Source organism: Apium graveolens, chromosome 5 (assembly GCF_009905375.1).
Source record: "Apium graveolens cultivar Ventura chromosome 5, ASM990537v1, whole genome shotgun sequence".
Lineage (NCBI taxonomy): Eukaryota > Viridiplantae > Streptophyta > Magnoliopsida > Apiales > Apiaceae > Apium > Apium graveolens.
This window is the reverse complement of record NC_133651.1, coordinates 24,863,401-24,870,900: the sequence shown is the minus strand read 5'-3', so window position 1 is coordinate 24,870,900 and position 7,500 is coordinate 24,863,401. Positions and strand designations below refer to the sequence as shown.

The window sequence follows — 7,500 nt, the reverse complement described above, 5'->3', positions numbered from 1 at the left end:
TCGAACGACGCTTTTCCCGTTTTTGAACATCACTGAGGGTGAAGGGGAGCGGACAACGAGTTGGAAGACGCTGCAGAACCGCGTGATTGATCCATCTGCGCTATTCCCTAATTGAAGAAAGTTAGAAAGCCTTCAGAGCCTCAGCCCCTACCATTCTATTTAAAAAAATGAAAGCTGACTAGCAATCACGCATTTTTCTTATTAGCGGATGTTAATAATGAAAGACAGAACATATATTAGAAGGCAATCCCCGGGGAATTCCTATCGATTTTCGATGGATAACAATCCATCTTTCCCGCTTTCGCTCTTTCTCCCAATCAGTCGCGGGGGTTCCGGGCATGAGAACGCAAGTGCCGGAATCAAACAAAAGGTCCGAACGTCCGAGGACGAAAGAAAAAATGCTCCGCGGGGAACTTGTTTCATGTCAGCGTATTCGTGCCGGTTAGACGTCGACCATGAAATCCATCACTATACCGAGCAGATCACGGGCATTCACATCTCGGTCAAAGGGAACTGTGCGTGATTCTCTCGTGAATCGCCTTCAGCAAGGTATGGCACTCAGGGTCTGAACCCGGGGATAAATCTTTCTTCATAGATACAAGATATTCATTGCTGCTCTAAAAAAGATCTTCTCCCGTGGGCGTTAGCGGACGTTTTTCATTCTTCACCCGGTCCTTAGTAGCGTTGACAAAGGTAACCGGAGGTTTACTTTAGAAACGCGCTAAACAGGCCTATAGGTTCGCCTTTCTAATAGAAGAAGTATATATAATAAGCCGGATCGTCTGAAGCATGAACAGAATAGCCTTTGTTCTGAAGGCCTAGCGAGTTAAGCGAGTTCTTTTTTTTTTTTTAAAGGCGGCCATTTTCTTTCCCCGGACCGATGACTCGCTTTTTCAGTACTGCTAACTATTATAGGGGGATGTCATCCCCTCGAGACTACCAGTCAGTAGCTTCAGTTGTTGAATCTCGTGCAAGTTAGGTTGTGGTTGTATTGGCTGCAAGCGGAACGTAGGCGCTTTAGGTGTGTATTGACCATGCACTCTCACATCGTGTAATGTCGTATGTATTGTATGATAGAGGTGGTACGGTGATTGACCTCAATGCTAATGGTTATCCCCCAAGGTTCAACGAATGGAGCTATGATCGTACCCAGATAGAGATGATGGTCTTCCTCTGATGTCTCCAAGTCGGCCATAATAGAATAGATAGGCGAAGCGGCCAATAGCAGTCTGTTCTCGCCTATCGATAGATAGCAGGTTGCTTCCAAGCTCAAACCATTTGAAATGGAATTGCTACTTTTTTATTGTTATTAATAGAGTGGTATTCTCCGCCCCTGTAAAATAAAAGAAAGTAGAGGGGGAGAACTGGAAGAGAGAAGGAAAAAGAGCAAAGGATTTCCAAGTATAATGGGAGAAGAATGGCTGACACGTTGACTGCCTTCGAGACTCTAAAATAGAAGCCAAGTGGTCTAACCCCCGGGGCGGGCCCCAACCGAAAGGCGCTAGACGGACTAACGGCAAGCGAGATAAAGAAAGCAGCTGGCCCTATATGTAAAACCTTGCCGCGGGAGAGTCTTTCTCCAATGAGAATAAAGAAAGTTTTTGGGCAAGATAAGAAAGGAACTCGACCTTATCCACCAAGGGAGAAGAGCTGATTGCTGGCGATGACTTGGTGAAGGGAATCTATAAGAGAAGGTTCTCGAACCGGGTTCCGGCCGAATAGAGCGCGGAGCCGACGAGTTCAGTCGAACAAAGTAACGAGTCTAAGGGCGGGATCGAGCTAAAAAAGAAAAGAAAAGGGCGTAGGCTTAATAGTTAAGGCAGACCTCCCTGCTGATAGATATGAGATTAATGACTTAAAAGAAAAGACAGATGTCGAGAGAAACTGTTAGACTTCTTTATTGCGTTGCGAAGAGAGATCGAAGACGAAGATTTTCTGACGCAGTGCGGGCACTGGATGGAAAAGAAAGAGAAGGGAACAACCTACCGGAAGGGCATACCTCAAGGAGCACCAATCTCCCCCGGCAAACATCTATCTGCACGAAGCCGACCTATGGATAGAAATAAAGATGCAGGAAAGGAAAATGAAATCTAAAAGAAAAATATACTTTGGGAGTGTGAGATAGGCGGACGGGGAGTACGCAGCCGAACAACCGCAGGGGCTTCCAGCAGTGATAGCTGAACTAACCAGATGGGCCGCCCTGGAACTTACATTGAAATCGGAAATCAACGTCGGATCCCGGCTATCCGAAAAATGCAGACTGAAACGGAGGATCACAAAATGCAACACAACAAGGGGCGAACCAAACGCTTGCGCGAAGGAAGAAGCTAATCAATCAGAATGGAGACAGGGAGGAGAGGCGAAAGATCTATTTTCGAGCTTGCAAGCAGCAAGCAACAACGGCTAAAAAGTCGTTGCGCGCTAGCTTGTAGTTTAGGGGTATAGTAGGGGTGCCCCTTTCTAAAACTGTTCTCTAATATAAGTATAAGGAAGGGAAGCTTTTTGGAACCCTAGTTTCCCCAGCCTATACCTTACTAATCAAAAGGGGCTTCCGTTTTTCAACTGCATTGCACTGCCGCATAAACAACGGATCCGCCGGGCTGGATGAGCAACCTTCTCTGGAAAGGAATAGTGAAAAGCCATGTCACTTGGAACTGGTTGCTTACTTACTTTTAGTAAGATCCCCTTTTTGGTAAGAAAAATTAGATTATTATTAGATAGGCATGGTTGTTTACAAGAGCTAGCTTCTAGATGTTCTTCGCTTGAACATACATATAGAAGAAGCAACCTTCTATCTGGCCTTTGTACCAGTACAGTAGTGGAGTGGCTTGCTACTTTCAATCAGAAAAGGAAGATTGAGCAAGGCAAAGGAGAAAGAAGTTGTCCTCTCTTCTCTGGTAACCCGCCGCCGCATATGTAGAAAAAGAGGGAGCGGGGAAGGAAGAACAGCCGTTTTACTTTGGCACATGAGGTGGCGGGTTTGGCTAGGTAACATAATGGAAATATATCAGATTGCAAATCCTGGAATGACGGTTCGACCCCGTCATTGGCCTCGAGGAGCGGTGAGCAGCACGGAACTTGGATCAATCAAATGGTAGGGCTTTCCTTTGTTATAAATCCACAGAAAACATTCTGGAACTTCCAAACCAAAGAAATGCAACATCAACACGAGAAGTCGCTTTTTACATTACGCTTTCATTTTAATAATATAATGAAATAAATTCGGTAAGGGTAGAATACGCCCTATGGTCGATCGAAGGTCCTGTGCCATTTGAACTCAAATATATCTTACCTTAAATCCACCTTTGTCTAGCCAGCTCATAACAAAATGTTAGGCCGGCTGACACAACCGAATTGGTTGAGGAAAAGGAAACCCGCACTCCCGCCCCCAAAGCGGAGACCGAAGAACCGCCAGGTTGTCGAGGACACGTCTGAAGAGGAGGCGGGCGCCCTCTAAGTTTACCGCCCTACCCACTAATGGACTATGTATGAGGGGGGCAGGCGAACGGGAACCGACCGAAAACCCGAACCGTTTGACTGCCCCCTTCATACTCGATTCGTTAGGGTTGGGGATGGATATGGAACCAATCAGAAGTGCAAATCGCGCAAGCGAAGCCGGGAAATGGACTGCAGCGCAACGACTAGGACTCGTGTCGGAGGAGTTTTGAGCGGGAGCTACCACTCATGCAGCGGGGCAAGGACCCGCAACTCTCGAAGGGGCCACCAACCGCCCGAATCACTGTAGCAACCCCCCCTTTACTCAATGGATAGCGCTTATTCTCTTTCAATCAACAAAAAGAGAAATGGGGGAGAAAGAAAAGAAAGAGAGAAAGAGGTCTTTATTGAAGAGGCTTTGCACCTGAAATAGGACTAATGCAGATCCAGAAGGCTTTGAAGGGATAGGGGAAGGGAAGAAAACAAAGATGGTCACTCCTTTTAGGAACATGGCTCGTTCATTCACTTGCTTATGAATCCGCAGCTTCGCCAGAAGCGACGAAGGGGGGCCGGGGAAGGCCGACGACTACATGAGGGGAAGCTATCATAGAAGCCTTGCCCCTTGCTTTACAGATATTGTTATAACTAAATGACTAGATTCTCCCAGAATGCTAGCTAAGCTAATAGTCTTAGTTCCCTTCAATGAAATCAATAAGCTTGTTTTGATTGATTCAGAGCGCCGCCCTCCTTCTAACCCATTGAGGGAGGGCCCGGCCCGGGCCCGGGAAGGGGAGAGTGGCCGAATGGTCAAAAGCGGCAGACTGTAAATCTGTTGAAGTTTTTCTACGTAGGTTCGAATCCTGCCTCTCCCACTTGTTTGTTGTAGACTTCAGAGAAGAGAAAAGAGGCATTCGTCAGCGTAGGAAGGCCAACCGAGCCGAAGCTCTTTCTTTCTTTTTTTGGTCGTGTCATGAAGTGAAATTGTATCGTATGTTAGTAAGAGAGGTTGGTGAACTACTACGATTTATAAATCCCCCATCTATGTCCAATCTCAGCGAGAATAGAAGCGAGTCGCTTCCGGCTTGGCTTGTAGTCGTAGTCTTTTAGCTTATGGAGCCGCCGGCCTTCCTACACGCACGCGCCCGCAAGAATGCCCCCTGGTTCGGGACGAAGTCAAGCCGATACATACGATAGGTGAAAAGGAAAGACCCCCATTTAATTAGTGCCTGGGGAACGCAAGTTTTATTGAGGATTGGAGAGGAGAAGTGGAATAAAAGAAAAGGCTCGGGGTGGATTTAGGAGTCTTTGTGCGAGCCGTATGCGGTGAGAGTCGCATGTACGGTAACGAGGAGGGTTCGCGTCTATACATGTAGTGTGGTGGTTGGGCCTACCCAACCTATTTGTTCCATGATTTATGGGTCTACTAGAGCTACCCACTTTGATCAATTAGCCAAGATTTTGACCGGTTACGAAATCACTGGTGCTCGATCTAGTGGTATTTTTATGGGGATTCTATCTATCGTTGTAGGATCCCTATTTAAGATCACTGCAGTTCCTTTTCGGGCGACTGTAGGACAGACGGCCGCCTATAGGTGGTAGGGTAGGGTGGGTGGTACCGCTCAGATTGCGACCAATCTTCCTAACCGCGCGCGGGCCGCGCTTAGAGCGCGTGAAACTCATCACTACCTCGTAAGGGCGTTGAGACCATAGCATGTTACACAAAAGCGCCGCTTTCTCTGTAGCGTTGTCACACAGCTACCCGTCTAGAAGAGCCACTCGCTCTGTAGTGTTGTCACACAAGATAAGCACGCCGCCCGCCTGCTGGCCGGGCGAATCAAAGTTATCTTCCGGTCAACTGTCCACCCAGTCAAGTGCAAAAAACACAGTAGAATCAAGCAACGCGCGCTGCTGGTGTGCTTCCTGCTCGCGAGGAAAGAAAGAAGGGCGACAAAGTGAAGTTCAGATTTTACTGTTTGTAGCATGGGAGCAGATTACCCAAAAAATACCTGGGAACAATGAAAAAAAAGATATCTCGGTAACGAAAACTATAGGGGGCTGTATTGGCGAGATCCAACGGTGAACAGCTGCCCAAAAGAAAAACCGCCTGGAAGTCCGAGGACCTTTAGTACTATACTCTACCCCCGAACCAGCAGCCTTCGCGCCAAGCAAGACCGCCCTTGTCCCTTTCCTTTCTCCATTCCCCCTCCTTCTTTGCTTTGTTCCAATAGAGTCTAAGGCAAAGCAAAAGTGGCTCGTATGCCTACTTTACCTGCTTGTTTACCTACTTGACGAAAGGGAACGAACTTTGTTTCATTTCCGGGTTTATGGATTGGATTCAGTCAGCGTCACGACATAATCAAAAGGAAGGAGTGACACTTTGGTTACCGGCGAACGTTTCCAAAGGCGACCCTCTCGAGTTTTCGGCTGTTTTCTAGATTGAAGTAGCCTTTCGCCGCCCTACCAAACGAAAGAAGTCGCTATCAAACAGCTCGCCCTACTGAAGTACCAAAGGTGCGCTCAGCCCGGTGACTAAGAAATGGGTTTGCACTTTAATTTCAGTGATGAGGTCGCAAAGAGGGAAGTAGGGCTCTTATTTGACTAAAAGAAAAGTTGGTTCTTCGCTTTCCTTTAGAATGAAAGTCGCTATGAAGCCCCTACTACTTACTTTGTTTGATTCAAAAGGCGAACAACCCCCGCAACTAGTCATATGGGGCGGGGTGCTTGTGATAAGCTGCCTTGGATATGAGGAATTATTAAAATAAGGAAAAGTCCGGTATTTTACGAAGATCTTTCTATCAATAAATAGGAATGAGTGTTCGATATATGGGATAGGATCCATCTTCTCTTTATGAATGCGGAGCCCGTTCCGAATGCTTCTTCGATCCGGAAGTTATCGCGAAGATAATAAGATGGTGATCCCCCTCCCTCTGCCTTTTCCCGCTTTGCGAATCTTCCCCTCTAACGCGGACCGGGCGGCGGCGGGCGCGGGAGGAAGAAAGCTAAGAGAAGACGCTCTTCTTTTAGGTCCTTTTTTTTCAGTGCAACACATGAAAGCGCCCTCTTTTTGTCATCCCTGCTGCTTTCCATATTTTGTATGGAACGCATGGCGGAGCTAGGACCCTTCAAATCATGTTTGAGCTTATGTTCAAACTAACCCCACCCCCCTATTTGAGGCAGGCTGGAAAGAATGTCCGCCAAGTTGAGATAAGGGAATGCTTCCCCCAACCATTAAAGGAAAGGCTCGACGAGGGGGGGGGGGGAGACGCGTCAGGGGAAGGAAAAGGCTTTCGGAAATCAATATTTTCCTTGTTTTTCATCGAAAACGAAGAAGGCCGAGGATGGCCTACGGTACGTCTTATCTGAAGGGAACACGCTTTTTCGACCGCGACGGTATGATTGTCGGGCTCTCTCCTCGTTCCGCCCGCTGGCCTATTGGGATAGCAGCCTTCGGGCTTTACCTGCCCTTTCTAATAGAATAAAGAATTCCGGCTCGGCCCGGGAAAGCGCTGGCAACAACAGAAAGGAAGGGGTCCATGTAGCTGCTGCGCCCGCCCCCCTCTTAGTCAATGGGGCAGCAGGTTCGGCATCTACTACAAAAGAGAGAATCCACTTCAGATAACCGCGCCTCTGCTAGGGCAGCGCGTGGAATGGCCGAGAGCGGACCTTTTTGGATATATAATCCAAGTCGAGAGTAGAGTTACGGGAACAGCCGTCTGATGGAAAACGACTTTCACGTTCGGTTCAGAGAGCACTTTTTTTGTTGAGAATTCGTCGTTCCCTTTCGTGTGAATTCCCCAGCGGCGAATTAAAAACTTGTGGGCCCTATCTATTCCATCTCTCGAGCCCCGAAGAAAACCACCCACCCCCCCGGATTCCATATCTCTTTTGACTCTATATATGTGGGCACCTGATATCTATGAGGGTTCACCCACCCCGGTTACAGCATTCCTTTCTATTGCGCCTAAAATCTCTATTTCTGCTAATATTTCACGTGTTTCTATTTATGGTTCTTATGGAGCTACATTGCAACAAATCTTCTTTTTCTGCAGCATTGCTTCTATGATC

At 47.5% G+C, this 7,500-nt stretch overlaps 1 non-coding gene across 1 annotated transcript; it reads left to right on the top strand.

Moving 5' to 3' along the window:
- Positions 1 to 4,224: 4,224 nt before the first annotated feature.
- Positions 4,225 to 4,307, top strand: TRNAY-GUA (transfer RNA tyrosine (anticodon GUA)). The gene has a single exon. It is a non-coding gene; the product is annotated as a tRNA-Tyr (tRNA).
- The last annotated feature ends 3,193 nt before the right edge of the window (positions 4,308 to 7,500 follow it).